Source organism: Pristiophorus japonicus, chromosome 1, assembly GCF_044704955.1.
Source record: "Pristiophorus japonicus isolate sPriJap1 chromosome 1, sPriJap1.hap1, whole genome shotgun sequence".
Classification (NCBI taxonomy): domain Eukaryota; kingdom Metazoa; phylum Chordata; class Chondrichthyes; family Pristiophoridae; genus Pristiophorus; species Pristiophorus japonicus.
This window is the reverse complement of record NC_091977.1, coordinates 508795606-508814530: the sequence shown is the minus strand read 5'-3', so window position 1 is coordinate 508814530 and position 18925 is coordinate 508795606.

Below are 18925 nucleotides of genomic sequence, written 5' to 3'. Positions count from 1 at the left end.
GAAACCTCTTCACCCAGAGAGTGGTGAACCTGTGGAATTCTCTACCACAGAAAGTTGTTGAGGCCAATTCACTAAATATATTCAAAAGGGAGGTGGATGAAGTCCTTACTACTCGGGGGATCAAGGGGTATGGCGAGAAAACAGGAAGGGGGTACTGAAGTTGCATGTTCAGCCATGAACTCATTGAATGGCGGTGCAAGCTAGAAGGGCCGAATGGCCTACTCCTGCACCTATTTTCTATGTTTCTATGTTTCTAAGCTGGCTAGCAGAACTTAATTGGGAATGGGATGATGTTCATGTTATGTCGTCAGAGGAACGGACCTTCTGCTCAACAGTTCTAAGCCGTTTTGAACATCTCTTTCAGCCAGGTGTGGGCACCTTCAAAGGGGCTAAAGTTAGAATCTACATCACACAGAATGCCAGTACGGTCCATCACAATGCTAGAGCTGTGCCTTATGTGATGAGGGAAAAGATTGAACACGAACTGGACCAGCTTCTACAGGATGGCATAATTTCTCCCGTGGAATTCAGCGACTAGGCAAGCCCCATCGTCCCCGTCATGAAGCCTGATGGATCCGTGCGAATCTGTGGGGATTACAAGTCTATCATAAACAGAGTCTCTCTACAGGACCAATACCCGCTGCCCAGAGCGGAGGACCTATTTGCCACGGTGGCTGGAGGAAAACTTTTCTCGAAACTTGACCTCACATCTGCGTATATGACGCAAGAACTGACTCAAGAGTCTAAGCTACTTGCCACCATCAACACAAATTGAGGCCTTTTTGAGTACAATCGATGCCCATTTGGCATCAGGTCGGCAGCTGCTATATTCCAGCGCAACATGGAGAGCCTGCTCAAGTCCATCCCGGGGACGGTTGTGTTTCAAGATGACATACTCATCACGGGCAGGAACACTGACTCTCATTTCCGCAATCTTGAGGAAGTATTAAGTCGATTGAATCGGGTAGGCCTAAGAGTTAAGAAATCCAAGTGTCTGTTTCTCGCGCCTGAATTTGAATCTTTGAGCAGATGGATTGCCGCTGATGGAATCCGCCCAACCGAATCCAAAACCGAAGCGATTCGCCTGGCACCCAGGCCCCGGAATGTCTCGGAACTGCGAGCCTTTCTCGGGCTACTCAATTACTTTGGGAACTTTATGCAGAACTTGAGCACGCTGCTGGAGCCTCTCCACGTGCTACTCAGAAAGGGGTGCGATTGGTATTGGGGGGACGCCCAAGAACGCGCCTTTAATAAGGCATGCAACCTTCTATGTTCCAACAGTGTTTTAGCCTTTTTTGACCCGGGTAAAAAGTTAGTCCTTTCGTGCGATGCGCCAGTGTATGGGGTCGGGTGCGTTTTACAGCACGTCAATGATGCGGGTAAATTGCAGCCCGTTGCTTATGCCTCCAGGTCACTTTCGCGGGCGGAGCGCGGGTACTGTATGGTTGAGAAGGAGGCGCTCGCATGCTTGTACGGTGTCAAAAAGATGCACCAATACCTTTTCGGGGCCAAGTTTGCATTAGAAAGCGACCACAAACTCCTCACGTCCCTACTATCCAAGTGCAAGGCAATCAACGCCAACGCCTCGGCGCGCATTCAGCGGTGGGCTCTCAAGCTGGCGTCTTACGACTACACAATAAGGCACAGACCAGGCACAGACAACTGTGCCGACACGCTTAGCAGGCTACCCCTGGCGACCACAGAAGGGTCCAACGAACAGGACTGTGAGATGGTCATGGCAATCAATGTCTTTGAATCCACAGGTTCGCCCATGACGGCTTGCCAAATCAGAGCCTGGATGACCAGCGACCCCACGTTATCTCTAGTAAAAAGATGTGTTTTAACCGGTGACTGGGCAGAGGCTTGCAATGCCTGCCCTGAGGAGGTCAAACCCTTCCATAGGCGCATGCATGAACTCTCGCTGCAGGCAAAATGCCTGATGTGGGACAGCCGAGTAGTTACGCCCTTACGAGGCAGGGAGGCATTTGTCCGGGCGCACCATCGTAAGCACCCGGGGATCATCCTTATGAAAGCCATAGCCAGATCCCATGTCTGGTGGCCTGGCATTGACGCGGAATTGGAGCTCTGCGTCTGTTAGTGCACCATTTGTGCCCAACTCAGTAATGACCCCAGGGAGGCCCCCAAAGCCCCTGGCCCTGGCCCACAAAACCGTGGTCGCGGGTGCATGTAGACTATGCAGGCCCATTCATGGGCAAAATGTTCCTCGTAGTCGTCGATGCATTTTCAAAATGGATTGAGTGCACCATTTTAAACTCGAGCACCACCTCCACCACTGTGGAGAGCCTTAGAACCATGTTTGCAACGCACGGCATTCCTGACATATTGGTCAGTGATAATGGTCCGTGCTTCACCAGCGCAGAATTTCACGATTTTATAGTTGACCACGGTATAAATCACGTTAAGACGGCACCTATCAAGCCGGCTTCCAATGGCCAGGCAAAGTGAGCAGTGCAGATCATTAAACAAGGCATTCTCAGAATCCAAGGTCCCATGCTGCAGAGCCACCTGTCGCGACTGCTGCTGACATACAGATCTCGTCCACATTCTCTGACTGGGGTTCCCCCCGCACAACTATTGATGAAACGAACCTTAAAGACCAGGGCTCTCATTAATCCTCCCAGACATGCATGAAATTGTTGAGGCTAAGCGTCAAAAGCTAACTGAGTACCATGACCGAAATTCGAGGGGGAGGTGTAATGAAATAGGGGACAAAGTGTTTGTGCTAAACTTTGGCAGGGGTCCCAAATGGCTTTCAGGGACAGTAACAGACAAAGAGGGAAACAGGCTACTGGTTGTACAAATGGACAATGGCCAAACCTGCCGGAGGCATGTAGACCAAGTAAAAAGTAGATTCACTGATAACACTGAAGAACCAGAGGCAGACTACAATGTGGAACTCATACCAAACCTGGTGGACAGACAGATGGAACAACCTGAGGAAAGCCTAGGCGAGATACCAGCAATCACACCAAATGAAACAGACAGCCCAGGCAAGATACCAGCAATCATACCGAACGAAACACAGGCACCAAGGCAAACAACTGAACCACAACTAAGGAGGGAGAGAGAAAACAGGGAATTATAGACCGGTCAGCCTGACCTCAGTAGTGGGTAAAATGATGGAATCAATTATTAAGGATGTCATAGCAGTGCATCTGGAAAATGGTGACATGATAGGTCCAAGTCAGCATGGATTTGTGAAAGGGAAATCATGCTTGACAAATCTTCTGGAATTTTTTGAGGATGTTTCCAGTAAAGTGGACAAAGGAGAACCAGTTGATGTGGTATATTTGGACTTTCAGAAGGCTTTCGACATGGTCACACACAAGAGATTAATGTGCAAAGTTAAAGCACATGGGATTGGGGGTAGTGTGCTGACGTGGATTGAGAACTGGTTGTCAGACAGGAGGCAAAGAGTAGGAGTAAACGGGTACTTTTCAGAATGGCAGGCAGTGACTAGTGGAGTGCCGCAAGGTTCTGTGCTGGGGCCCCAGCTGTTTACATTGTACATTAATGATTTAGACGAGGGGATTAAATGCAGTATCTCCAAATTTGCGGATGATACTAAGTTGGGTGGCAGTGTGAGCTGCGAGGAGGATGCTATTAGGCTGCAGAGTGACTTGGATAGGTTAGGTGAGTGGGCAAATGCATGGCAGATGAAGTATAATGTGTATAAATGTGAGGTTATCCACTTTGGTGGTAAAAACAGAGAGACAGACTATTATCTGAATGGTGACAGATTAGGAAAAGGGAAGGTGCAACGAGACCTGGGTGTCATGGTACATCAGTCATTGAAGGTTAGCATGCAGGTACAGCAGGCGGTTAAGAAAGCAAATGGCATGTTGGCCTTCATAGCGAGGGGATTTGAATACAGGGGCAGGGAGGTGTTGCTACAGTTGTACAGGGCCTTGGTGAGGCCACACCTGGAGTATTGTGTACAGTTTTGGTCTCCTAACTTGAGGAAGGACATTCTTGCTATTGAGGGAGTGCAGCGAAGGTTCACCAGACTGATTCCCGGGATGGCGGGACTGACCTATCAAGAAAGATTGGATCAACTGGGCTTGTATTCACTGGAGTTCAGAAGAATGAGAGGGGACCTCATAGAAACGTTTAAAATTCTGACGGGTTTAGACAGGTTAGATGCAGAAAGAATGTTCCCAATGTTGGGGAAGTCCAGAACCAGGGGTCACAGTCTGAGGATAAGGGGTAAGCCATTTAGGACCGAGATGAGGAGAAACTTCTTCACCCAGAGAGTGGTGAACCTGTGGAATTCTCTACCACAGAAAGTAGTTGAGGCCAATTCACTAAATATATTCAAAAGGGAGTTAGATGAAGTCCTTACTACTCGGAGGATCAAGGGTTATGGCGAGAAAGCAGGAAGGGGGTACTGAAGTTTCATGTTCAGCCATGAACTCATTGAATGGCGGTGCAGGCTAGAAGGGCTGAATGGCCTGCTCTTGCACCTATTTTCTATGTTTCTATGAGAGCGCAGACCACCTGAAAGACTGAACCTATAAAGGCAATAAGACCTTGGGGGAGGGTGATGTCATGTATCTCACATTACTGTATATAACTGTATCTTACCATGCTATACATGACTGTAACTGGATATGACCTGTAACAATATGCATACTTTACCACCAGGGCTGCACTTGCAGGAGACACTCCATAGCTGTCCCACTGAGGTATATAAAGAGAGGTCTCAGGCAAGTGCAGCACTGGAGAGCAGTGAATTAAAGATGCAGGTCCTGAGTGACCTTGACTTCAGCATGTGTCTCGTATAAGTCAGTGCATTAGAGTCAGGACTTAACATTGTCCATTTTTCCTTCCTATATGCAACACTTTACACCTGTATGCATTGAGCTTCACAAAAGGAAAATACTGCGTTTGCTTGAAATATGAAATGAAAATAGAAACTGCTGAAATACTTGTGAGGGAGCATCCAGGGAGAGAAAACAGAGTTAACTTTCAGGTCGATGACCTTTCCTCGATACCTTCAACTTCATCAGCCAATGTTCAGACCACTCACATATTTTCTTTAGCTCATTCTGTAATTTCTGGCCAGGCACCTTCGATTCCACTGCTCCTCCTGACACCATCTGTAAATTGAATCAATTTACACTGCGTTTCAAAATCCAAGCCACTGATAGAAATTAGAAGCAGCAGTGGTCCTAACAATGAGGCCAGGGATACCCCACTCCTTACTTCCCCACCACACCAACTTGACATTACCTCAGCATCTATTATCTTTTATCCTTCAGCCAGTTTTAAAAATCCATATCCAAGTTTTTCCCTGAATCCCCAGAGCTCTGCGGTTAATTAGTAACCTTTCACGTGAAACTTTATTAAATGTCTTTTGGAAATCTAAATACAAACAATGAAGTCTTTACCACAGTTGATTTGGATTGTCATTTCCTCACAGAAATTAAGGAGGTTGGATCTCCTTCGTCTAAAGCCATATTGACTGTTGTTTAATAGTTTGTTTACTCCTGAATATCAATTGCTTCATTATGGCTACAAGCTCTATAGATGCCTATGGTTGTTTTGTCATCATTTTTGAATAAGGGCCTGTTTCCAATCAACTGGTACCTCCCCAGTGGCCACTGGCTCCCTCATAATGATTGTCAGTGCCTCACAAATCTCCTTACTCATCTCTCTCAACACTTTAAGATGAATACTGTCTATCCGCACGCAGCATTCGAAATAAAGTAAATGAGTTGACGGCACGAAGCATAACAAATGGGTATGATTTGGTGGCCATTACAGAAACGTGGTTGCAGGGTGACCAAGACTGGGAATTAAACATACAGGGGTATCTGACGATTTGGAAAGATAGACAAGAAGGGAAAGGAGGTGGGGTAGCTCTCTTAATAAAGGATGATATCAGGGCAGTTGTGAGAGACGATATTGGCTCTAATGAACAAAATGTTGAATCATTGTGGGTGGAGATTAGAGATAGTAAGGGGAAAAAGTCACTGATGGGTGTAGTTTATAGGCCCCCAAATAATAGCTTCACGGGGCGGGCAATAATCAAGGGAATAATGGAGGCATGTGAAAAAGGAACGGCAGTAATCATGGGGGATTTTAACCTACATATCGATTGGTCAAATCAGATCGCACGGGGTAGCCTGGAGGAGTAATTCATCGAATGCATACGGGATTGTTTCTTAGAACAGTATGTTACAGAACCGACAAGGGAGCAAGCTATCTTAGATCTGGTCCTTTGTAACGAGACAGGAATAATAAACAATCTCCTAGTAAAAGATCCTCTCAGAATGAGTGATCACAGTGTGGTTGAATTTGAAATACAGATTGAGGATGAGGAAGTAGTGTCTCAAACGAGTGTACAATGCTTAAACAAAGGGGACTACAGTGGGATGAGGGCAGAGTTGGCTAAAGTAGACTGGAAACACAGACTAAACGGTGGCACAATTGAGGAAAAGTGGAGGACTTTTAAGGAGCTCTTTCCAGGTGCTCAACAAAAATATATTCCAGTGAAAAAGAAGGGCGGTAAGAGAAGGGATAACCAGCCGTGGATAACCAAGGAAATAAAGGAGAGTATCAAATTAAAAACCAATGCGTATAAGGTGGCCAAGGTTAGTGGGAATATAGAAGATTAGGAAAATTTTAAACGACAGCAAAGAATGACTAAGAAAGTAATAAAGAAAGGAAAGATAGATTACAAAGGTAAACTTGTGCAAAACATAAAAACGGATAGTAAAAGCTTTTACAGATGTATAAAACGGAAAAGAGTGACTGAAGTAAATGTTGGTCCCTTAGAAGATGAGAAGGGGGATTTAATAATGGGTAATGTGAAAATGGCTGAGACCTTAAACAATTATTTTGCTTCGGTCTTCACAGTGGAAGACACAAAAACCATGCCAAAAATTGCTGGTCACAGGAATGTGGGAAGGAAGGACCTTGAGACAATCACAATCACAAGGGGGGTAGTGCTGGACAGGTTAATGGGATTCAAGGTAGACAAGGCCCCTGGTCCGGATGAAATGCATCCCAGGGTATTAAAAGAGATGGCGGAAGTTATAGCAGATGCATTCGTTATAATCTACCAAAATTCTCTGGACTCTGGGGAGGTACCAACGGATTGGAAAGCAGCTAATGTAACGCCTCCATTTAAAAAAGGGGGCAGACAAAAGGCAGGTAACTATAGGCCGGTTAGTTTAACATCTGTAGTGGGGAAAATGCTTGAAACTATCATTAAGGAAGAAATAGCGGGACATCTGGATAGGAATAGTGCAATCAAGCAGACACAGCATGGATTCATGAAGAGGAAATCATGTTTAACTAATTTACTGGAATTATTTGAGGATATAACGAGCATGGTGGATAGAGGTGTACCGATGGATGTGGTGTATTTAGATTTCCAAAAGGCATTTGATAAGGTGCCACGCAAAAGGTTACTGCAGAAGATAAAGGTACGCGGAGTCAGAGGAAATGTATTAGCATGGATAGAGAATTAGCTGGCGAACAGAAAGCAGAGAGTCGGGAAAATGGATCCTTTTCGGGTTGGAAATCATTGGTTAGTGGTGTGCTACAGGGATCGGTGTTGGGACCACAACTGTTTACAATATACATAGATGACCTCAAAGAGGGGACAGAGTGTAGTGCAACAAAATTTGCAGATGACACAAAGATTAGTGGGAAAGTGGGTTGTGTAGAGGACACAAAGAGGCTGCAAAGAGATTTAGATAGGTTAAGCGAATGGGCTAAGGTTTGGCAGATGGAATACAATGTCGGAAAGTGTGAGGTCATCCACCTTGGGAAAAAAAGCAGTAAAAGGGAATATTATTTAAATAGGGAGAAATTACAACATGCTGCGGTGCAGAGGGACCTGGGGGTCCTTGTGCATGAATCCCAAAACGTTAGTTGGTAGGTGCAGCAGGTAATCAGGAAGGCGAATGGAATGTTGGCCTTCATTGCGAGAGGGATGGAGTACAAAAGCAGGGAGGTCCTTCTGCAACTGTATAGGGTATTGGTGAGACCGCACCTGGAGTACTGCGTGCAGTTTTGGTCACCTTACTTCAGGAAGGATATACTAGCTTTGGAGAGTGTATAGAGACGATTCACTAGGCTGATTCCGCAGATGAGGGGGTTACCTTATGATGATAGATTGAGTAGACTGGGTCTTTACTCGGAGTTCAGAAGGATGCGGGGTGATCTTATAGAAACAATTAAAATAATGAAAGGGATAGACAAGATAGAGGCAGAGAGGTTGTTTCCACTGGTTGGGGAGACTAGAACTAGGGGGCACAGCCTCAAAATACAGGGGAGCCAATTTAAAACCGAGTTGAGAAGGAATTTCTTCTCCCAGAGGGTTGTGAATCTGTGGAATTCTCTGCCCAAGGAAGCAGTTGAGGCTAGCTCATTGAATGTATTCAAGTCACAGATAGATAGATTTTTAACCAATAAGGAAATTAAGGGTTATGGGGAGCGGGCGGGTAAGTGGAGCTGAGTCCACGGCCAGATCAGCCATGATCTTGTTGAATGGCGGAGCAGTCTCGAGGAGCTAGATGGCCTACTCCTGTTCCTAATTCTTATGTTCTTATGTTCTTATCCCTCGGGATTTGTTTGAAGGCCTTTTAGCTTGTCTAGGACTTCCATCTCATTTATATCCAATGTTGCTTCGGTACTCATTTTGAGGGAGGGCATGTTCATGTCATCCATTATGAATATTTTGAGGATGCCATCATTCACCATATTTACTATTTTGACTCATCACCAGTTTCAATCCCATGTTAGTGTTGTTAGCTCATCTCTGTCAACCCTTTAATTATTATAGCACTGACATTTTTTTTAACTGTCATATTTTTTCCCTCCAGCCAATATATTTTGAGGGCTCTCTTAGCCCCTCTGATCAACCTTTTTTCTGCAGGATCTCCATGAGACCTCCGGCAGGATTTGTAAAGGTAATTTTTACACTTTATTTCCCTTTTAATTTGTCTTTGAATCCATTCAGGGAGTTCAGAGGAATGGCGGGAGTTCGGAGGAGCGGTCTATTAAAGACCCAACAGTCGGGCGGTGGCGCAGGAGTTCGAAGAGCGGCGGGAGTTCGGAGGAATGGCCAGCTGGTGCAGGGAGAGAAGGCAAAAAAGAAGTAGAAAGAAATCGAAGGGTGACGTCACAGCCAAGCAGGTAAGTGATTGGCTGGTGATTGGTGAGTAGTTTTTCTTTTCTTTTCCTTCATCGGTAGGTAACCTTTATCATTGTTGTTGCCAAATTAAGTTAATCTAGGGGTTAACTCATGGCAGGAGAGCTCGGACACGTGTCATGCTCCTCCTGTGCTATGTGGGAACTCAGGGACGCTTCCCGTGTCTCTGACAACTACATGTGCGGGAAGTGTAACCTGCTGCAGCTCCTGACAAACGGCATTGCGGTACTGGAGCAGCGGGTGGATTCACTCTGGAGCACTCGCAATGCTGAGGATGCCGTGAATAGCACATTTAGTGAGTTGGTCATACCGCAGGTAAAGGTTACACAGACAGATATGGAATGGGTGACCAACAGAAAGAGCGGTGGAAGGAAGGTAGTGCAAGGATCCCCTGTGGTCATCCCCCTCCGAAATAGATGCACCGTTTTGGGTACTGTTGCGGGGCATGACTCATCAGGGGAGGGCAGCAACAGCCAAGTTCATGGCACCGTGGGTGGCTCTGCTGCACAGGAGGGCAGGAAAAAGAGTGGGGGAGCTATAGTGGTAGGGGATTCTATTGTAAGGGGAATAGATATGCATTTCTGCGGTAACAATCGAGACTTCAGGATGGTATGTTGCCTCCCTGGTGCAAGGGTCAAGGATGTCTCGGAGCGGCTGCAAGACATTTTGGAGGGGGAGGGTAAACAGCCAGTTGTCGTGGTGCATATAGGTACCAACGCTATACGTAAAAATACCAAAAATATAGGTAAAAAACCAGATGAGGTCCTACAAGCGGAATTTAGGGAGCTAGGAGTTAAATTAAAAAGGAGGACCTCAAAGGTAGTATTCTCAGGATTATGAACAGTGCCACTTGCTAGTCAGAGCAGGAATCACAGGATAGCTCAGATGAATATGCGGCTTGAAGAGTGGTACAGAAGGGAGGGATTCAAATACCTGGGACATTGGAACTGGTTCTGAGGGAGGTGGGACCAGTACAATCCAGACGGTCTGCACTTGGGCAGGACCGGAACCAACGTCCTAGGGGACGTATTTGCTACTGCTTTTGGGAGGGATTAAACTAATATGGCAAGGGGATGGGAACCTATGCAGGGAGACAGAGGGAAGTAGATTGGGGGCAGAAGCAAAAGATAGAAAGAAGAAAAGTAAAAGTGGAGGGGAGAGAAACCCAAGGCAAAAATCAAAAAGGGCCACATTACAACAAAATTCTAAAGGGGCAAAGTGTGTTAAAAAGACAAGCCTGAAGGTTCGTGCCTCAATGCGAGGAGTATTCGCAATAAGGTGGATGAATTAACTGCACAGGCAGCAATTAATGAATATGATATAATTGGCGTCACAGAGACATGTTTCCAGGGTGACCAAGGCTGGGAACTCAACTTCCAGGGGTATTCAACATTCAGGAAAGAGAGACAGAAAGTAAAGGAGGTGGTGTAGCGTTGCTGGTTAAAGAGGAAATTAACGCAATCGTAAGGAAGGACATTAGCTTGGATAGAAACATAGAAACATAGAAAATAGGTGCAGGAGCAGGCCATTCAGCCCTTCTAGCCTGCACCGCCATTCAATGAGTTCATGGCTGAACATGAAACTTCAGTACCCCCTTCCTGCTTTCACGCCATACCCCTTGATCCCCTGAGTAGTAAGGACTTCATCTAACTCCCTTTTGAATATATTTAGTGAATTGGCCTCAACTACTTTCTGTGGTAGAGAATTCCACAGGTTCACCACTCTCTGGGTGAAGAAGTTTCTCCTTATCTCGGTCCTAAATGGCTTACCCCTTATCCTTAGACTGTGACCCCTGGTTCTGGACGATGTGGAATCTGTATGGGTGGAGCTGTGGAATACCAAAGGGCAGAAAACGCTAGTGGGAGTTGTGTACAGACCACCAAACAGTAGTAGTGAGGTTGGGGACAGCATCAAACAAGAAATTAGGGATGCGTGCAATAAAGGTACAGCAGTTATCATGGGCAACTTTAATCTACATATAGATTGGGCTAAGCAAACTGGTAGCAATATGGTGGAGGAGGATTTCCTGGAGTGTATAAGGGATGGTTTCTTCGACCAATATGTCGAGGAACCAACTAGAGGGCTGGTCATCCTAGACTGGGTGATGTGTAATTAGAAAGGACAAATTAGCAATCTTGTTGTGCGAGGCCCCTTGGGGAAGAGTGACCATAATATGGTAGAATTCTTTATTAATATGGAGAGTGGCACAGTTAATTCAGAGACTAGGGTCCTGAACTTCAGGAAAGGTAACTTCGATGGGACGTGACATGAATTGGCTAGAATAGATGAGCTAATGATACTTAAAGGGTTGACAGTGGATAGGCAATGGCAAACATTTAAAGATCACATGGATGAACTTCAACAATTGTACATCCCTGTCTGGAGTAAAAATAAAACGGGGAAGGTGGCTCAACCGTGGCTAATAAAGGAAATTAAGGATCGTGTTAAATTCAAGGAAGAGGCATATAAATTGGCCAAAAAAAGCAGCAAACCTGAGGACTGGGAGAAATTTATAATTCAGCAGAGAAGGGCAAATGGTTTAATTCAGAGGGGGAAAATAGAGTATGAGAGGAAGCTTGCTGGCAACTTAAAAACTGACTGCAAAAGCTTCTATAGATATGTGAAGAGAAAAAGATTTGTGAAGACAAACATAGGTCCCTTGCAGTCAGATTCAGGTGAATTTATAATGGGGAACAAAAAAATGGCAGACCAGTTGAACAAATACTTTGGTTCTGTCTGCACGATGGAAGACACAAATAACCTTCCGGAAATACTAGGGGACCGAGGGTCTAGTGAGAAGGAGGAACTGAAGGAAACCCTTATTAGGCGGGAAATTGTGTTCGAGAAATTGATGGGGTTGAAGGCCAATTAATCCCCGGAGCCTGATAGTCTGCATCCCAGAGTACTTAAGGAAATGGCCCTCAGAATAGTGGATGCATATGTGATCATTTTCCAACAGTTTATCGACTCTGGATCAGTTCTTATGGACTGGAGGGTAGCTAATGTAACACCACTTTTTAAAAATGAGGGAGAGAGAAAATGGGTAATTATAGACCGATTAGCCTGACATCAGTGGTGGGGAAAATGTTGGAATCAATTATTAAAGATGAAATAGCAGCGCATTTGGAAAGCAGTGATAGGATCGGTCCAAGTCAGCATGGATTTATGAAAGAGAAATCATGCTTGACAAATCTTCTAGAATTTTTTGAGGATGTAACTAGTAGAGTGGACAAGGGAGAACCAGTGGATGTGTTGAATTTGGACTTTCAAAAGGCTTTTGATAAGGTCCCACACAAGAGATTGGTGTGCAAAATCAAAGCACATGGTATTGTGGGTGATGTACTGACGTGGATCGAGAACTGGTTGGCAGACAGGAGATTCGGGATAAACGGCAGTCAGTGACTAGTGGGGTGCAGCAGGGCTCAGCGCTGTGACCCCAGCTAGTTTCAATACACATTAATGATTTAGATGAAGGAATTGAGTGCAATATCTCCAAGTTTGCAGATGGCACTAAGCTGGGTGGCAGTGTGAGCTGTAAGGAGGAAGCTAAGAGGCTGCAGGGTGACTTGGACAGTTTAGGTGAGTGGGCAAATGCATGGCAGATGCAGTATAATGTGGATAAATGTGAGGTTATCCACTTTGGTGGCAAAAACACGAAGGCAGAATATTTTCTGAATGGCGGCAGATTAGGAAAAGTGGAGGTGCAACGAGACCTGGGTGTCGTGGTATATCAGTCATTGAAAGTTGGCATGCAGGTACAGCAGGCAGTGAAGAAGGCAAATGGTATGTTGGCCTTCATAGCTAGGGGATTTGAGTATAGGAGCAGGGAGGTCTTCCTGCAGTTGTACAAGGCCTTGGTGAGGCCTCACCTCGAATATTGTGTTCAGTTTTGGTCTCCTAATCTGAGGAAGGACGTTCTTGCTATTTTGGGAGTGTAGCGAAGGTTCAACAGACTGATTCCCGGGATGGCAGGACTGACATATTAGGAGAGACTGAATTGACTGGGCCTGTATTCACTGGAGTTTAAAAGATGAGAGGGGATCTCATAGAAAAATATAAAATTCTGACGGGGCTGGACAGGTTCGATGCAGGAAAATTATCCCCGATGTTGTGGAAGTCCAGAACCAGGGAACCCAGTCTAATGATAAGGGGTAAGCCATTTAGGACTGAGATGAGGAGAAACTTCTTCACTCAGGGAGTTGTTAATCTGTGGAATTCCCTACCGCAGAGAGTTGTTGATGCCAGTTCATTGTATATATTCAAGAGGGAGTTAGATATGGCCCTTACGGCTAAAGGGATCAAGGGGTATGGAGAGAAATCAGGAAATGGGTACTGAGGTGAATGATCAGCCATGATCTTATTGAATGGTGGTTTGAAGAGCCAAATGGCCTACTCCTGCACCTATTTTCTATGTTTCTATGATTTTATTATTTTGTCTGAGCTTGCTGGTCTTAGGTGCATTCTTATCCTTTATTTCCAGTATTGTTCTTTAGTTGGAGTCGGTTTTGACTTTTGGGCAACTGACAGTCCATAACCGATGGTATCCAATGGGAGGCTTAAGGCTGGCCCGAAATTGCCCCTTGGTTCACTATTTTGACCAATTTGCTGGCAGCTGCCATGCCTCCAGAGGCAACTCGGCTGTTTGAAGCAGCTGTAAATCAGGCCACTTACCTCACGGGCAGCGGCCCTCAGGTCAATCCTCGAGCGGACAGTGGGAGGGGGAAAGGCAGTTTTCGATTGTTCTCGACGGTATTAAAATTAAGTTATAAAATTCTGCTCACAGAATTACTTGAACAGACAAAAGACAAAAAGTAAGAAGGCCAAAAATAAAAAGTAGAATATTTCACCACTCTTGGAGGGTGTCTTTCTACATAAAGAGCAGCCAATTGCGGGTTGGGAGTGGCCCTCGAAATGCTGTGGAGCCTGCTCCAATCTTTGCTGCTACTTAACAGTTTACCTCAGTAGATTTTTTTCTTGTTTATGTAGAAAGGCACCCTCCAAGAGTCGTGAAATATTCTACTTTTTATTTTTCATCGCCTTACTTTTTGTCATTCCCCCCCGTTCAAATAATTCTGTGAGCAGAATGTTATAACTTAACTTTAATATCTTTCGTGAACAATCTAAAACTGTGTACTCCTCTTAGTGGACAATGAGAGATTGGATCTTATACAAATTCAGTTGTGCATCATCCAACAAGACTGCTATGGATTGAAGATGCAAGAATAAGACGTATTATATTGCAGGAAATTAGCCCACTTGGGCATCGTACTCAAAAAGACCAATTGTCTCCAAATGAAAACTGGGTCAGACTAAGTCTCAGATTGGACGAGTTTGGATATAGTGGACTGTTTATTCAGTGCACATCATCAGCTAAAATTCCAATATGAGACATCAAGAGCAACTAAGCTCATGTTCATCACAAAATATCTATGGGGAATGACGATAAAATAGGGCTTGTCAGCCTCAGAAAGAGATATTTCAGCTGGGATCTTGCAGAGACATACAAGACAGAAAAAAAAAGACAAAAACATTCTTTTCAGGTAAGCCAGCAAAACAGAAAGGCAGAGGCTCGGAGTTGTGAAAGGTGAATTTATTCCAGGCATCAGGAATTCTTACAGGGCTTGACAGGGAGGATGTTTTCCCTGGCTGGGGAGTCTAGAACCAGGGGTCACAGTCTCAGAATAAGGGGTCGGCCATTTAGGACTGAGATGAGGAGAAATTTCATCATTCAGAGTGTAAAGTCCTGTCCCCTCAGTACAGATTTACACGAGGCATGTCGTGAAGTCAAGGTCACTCTGGACCTGCACCTTTATTTCACAGTTCTGGAATGCTGCACTTGCCTGAGACCTCTGCTTATATATCTGTCTCTTGCAAGTGCACCCCCGGTGGTAACGTATGGTGGTGGTTACAGGTCATATCTTATTACAGTCATGTATAGTATGTTGGGATACAGTTATATATAATAATGTAAGATACATGACATCACCCTCCCCCAAGGTCTTATTGTCTTTATAGGTTCAGTCTCTCAGGTGGTCTACGCTCTCGCGTGGAGCGTCTGAGTTGTGGTTCAGTTGTTTGCCTTGCTGTCTGTTTTTCTTTGGGTGTGGTTGCTGGTATCTCGCCTGGGCTGTCTGTTTCGATTGATGTGATTGTTGTTGACTCGCCTGGGCTGTCTGTTGGGATTGCCCTTTCCTCAGGTTGTTCCCTCTGTCTGTCCACCAGGTGTGGTGCGAGTTCCACATTGTAGTCTGCCTCTGGTTCCGCAGTGTTGTTGGTAAATCTGCTTTTGACTTGGTCTACATGCCTCCGGCAGGTTTTGCCATTGTCCATTTGTACTACCAGTAGCCTGTTTCCTTCCTTGCTCGTTACTGTCTCTGCAAGACATTTTGGACCCCTGCCATAGTTTAGTACAAACACTTTGTCCCCTATCTCATTCCATCTCCCCCTCGAATTTCTGTCATGGTACTCAGTCAGCTTATGGCGCTTTGCCTCAACGATTTCGTGCATGTCTGGGAGGATTAATGAGAGCCTTGTTTTTAAAGTCCTTTTCATCAACAGTTGTGCGGGGGGATCCCAGTCAGTGAGTGCGGACGAGATCTGTATGCCAACAGCAGTCGCGACAGGCGACCCTGCAGCGTGGGACCTTGGATTTTAAGCATGCCTTGTTTAATGATTTGCACTGCTCTCTCCGCCTGGCCATTGGAGGCCGGCTTGAACGGTGCCGTCTTGACATGATTTATGCCGTGGTCAATTATAAAGTCTTGGAATTCTGCACTGGTGAAGCACGGACCATTGTCACTGACCAATATGTCAGGGATTCCGTGCGTTGCAAACATGGTTGCGAGGCTCTCCACAGTGGTGGAGGTTGTGCTCTAGTTTAAAATGGTGCATTCGATCCACTTTGAAAATGCATCTACAACTACGAGGAACATTTTGTCCATGAATGGGCCTGCATGGTCTACGTGCACCCGCGACCACGGTTTGGTAGGCCAGGGCCAGGGGCTCAGTGGAGCCTCCCTGGGGGTATTGCTGAGTTGGGCACAAATGGTGCACCTTCGGACGCAGAGCTCCAAGTCCGCAACAATATCAGGCCACCAGGCGTGGGATCTGGCTATGGCCTTCATGAGAATGATCCCCGGGTGCTCGCGGTGGAGCTCCCGGACAAATGCCTCTCTGCCTCGCAGAGGCATGACTACTCGGCTGCCCCACATCGGGCAGTCTGCTTGTCATGATAGCTCATGCATGCGCCTGTGAAAGGGCTTTAATTCCTTGGGGCAGGCATCGTGAGCCTCTGCCCAGTCACCAGTTAGGACACATCTTTTTACGAAGGATAACGTGGGGTCGCTGGTCGTCCAGGCTCTGATTTGGCGAGTCGCCATTGGCAAACCTGTGGACTCAAAGGCATTGATTGCCATGACTATCTCACAGTCCTGTTCGTGACCCTTCCGTGGTCACCAGGGGTAGCCTGCTGAGTGCGTCGGCACAGTTGTCTGTGCCTGGTCTGTGCCTTATGCTATAGTCGTAGGACGCCAGCATGAGTGCCCACTGTTGAATTCGTGCCGAGGCATTGGCATTTATTGCCTTGCTCTCAGATAGGAGGGACGTGAGGGGCTTGTGGTCGGTTTCTAATGCAAACTTCGCCCCGAAAAGGTATTGGTGCATCGTTTTGACACCGTACACGCACGCGAGCGCATCCTTCTCTACCATTCCGTACCCGCGCTCCGCCCGCGAAAGTGACCTGGAGGCATAAGCTATGGGTTGTAATTTGCCCGCACTATTGACATGTTGCAAAACACACTCGACCCCATACACTGACGCATTGCATGAGAGAACTAGCTTTTTACCTGGGTCAAAGAAAGTCAAAACACTGTTGGAACACAGAAGGTTGCGTGCCTTATTGAAGGCGCGTTCCTGGGCGTCCCCCCAAAACCAATCGCACCGCTTCCTGAGTAACGCGTGGAGAGGCTCCAGCAGCGTGCTTAAGTTCTGCATAAAGTTCCCAAAGTAATTGAGTAGCCCGAGAAATGCGCGCAGTTCTGAGACGTTCCGGGGCCTGGGTGCCAGGCGAATTGCTTCTGTTTTGGACTCTGTTGGGCGTATTCCATCAGCGGCAATCCTTCTGCCCAAAAATTCAACCTCGGGTGCGAGAAACAGGCACTTGGATTTTTTGACTCGTAGGCCAACCCAATCCAACCGCTTTAGTACTTCCTCCAAATTACGGAGATGGGAGTCGGTGTCCCTGCCCATGATAAGTATGTCGTCTTGAAATACAACCGTCCCCGGGATGGACTTGAGCAGACTCTCCATGTTGCGCTGGAATATGGCAGCTGCCGACCTGATGCCGAATGGGCATCGATTGTACATGAAAAGGCCTCGATGTGTGTTGATGGTCGTGAGTAGCTTGGATTCCTCGGTCAATTCTTGCGTCATATACGCAGATGTGAGGTCTAATTTTGAGAAAAGTTTACCTCCAGCCAATGTGGCAAATAAGTCCTCCGTTCTGGGCAGCAGGTACTGGTCCTGTAGGGAGACTCTGTTTATGGTAGATTTGTAGTCTCCACAGATTCGTACGGATCCATCAGGCTTCATGACTGGGATGATGGGACTTGCCCAGTCGCTAAATTCCACAGGTGATATAATGCCTTCCTGCAGAAGCCTGTCTAGTTCGTGTTCAATCTTTTCCCTCATCACATAGGGTACAGTTCTGGTCTTGTGATGGACCGGTCTAGCATCCTGTGTGATGTAGATTTTGACATTGGCCCCTTTGAAAGTGCCCACACCTGGCTGAAAGAGATGTTCAAATCACTTTATAACAGTTGAGCAGGAGGTCCATTCCTCTAATAACATGGCATGAACATCATCCCATTTCCAGTTTAGTTTTGCCAGCCAGCTTCTCCCCAGCAGTGCTGGGGGTCTCCGGGGACAATTCACTGGGGAAGTCGGTTCACTGTCCCTTTGTGTGTGACAGAGAGCATGGCGCTGACGAGGACTGGTACGATTTCTTTGGTATAGGTCCTTAGTTTGGTGTCGACCCTTATGAGTTTTGGTCTGTCTCTTTTATGCGGCCACAGTTGTTCAAATTGTTGAGTGCCCATGAGAGATTGACTCACTGCTGTATCCAGCTCCATGTTGACAGATATCCTGTTGAGTAGGACCCTCATCATTATAGGAGGCGTCCTTTCGTAGGAGCAGCGGCCATTGATCATATTGACCCGCTGTACATCGGTGTCCCGGGTACTGTCCCCACCGTCTTCTGGTCCGCTTTCTGACCCATCCGAGTATATTCAAGACAGAGATCAACAGATTTTTGAATATTAAGGGAATCAAGCTGTCAGGGGATAAAAAATGGTCACTAGAGTGGAGACAGACAAAGGGTCACGAATGGGGATACTGAAGGTAGTGAATTGATCTGACACGTAAAATGGTCTAGATTAAAAAGCCTTATAAATATTAGGAGGTTCTGAGGAATCAGGAGTTCCTCTGCCTTACGGTATGGATTTTAATATTGACCGATTATGTAAAACTCGCTTATGTATGTAAAGCACGCTTATACACTCGCTTACAGTGGGTTAAGAAGAGGGAAGCAGCAAGCCTGATGGTTAATGAACCATCTGTTGGATTATCCTTAGAACAGACTCATGGAAGTGTATATATTCAGTACAGAACAAGGACACAAATGTTTGGGAACATAGATTATAGCAGCATGGGAACAGGATGTTATTGACTGGTCGTTTTGAC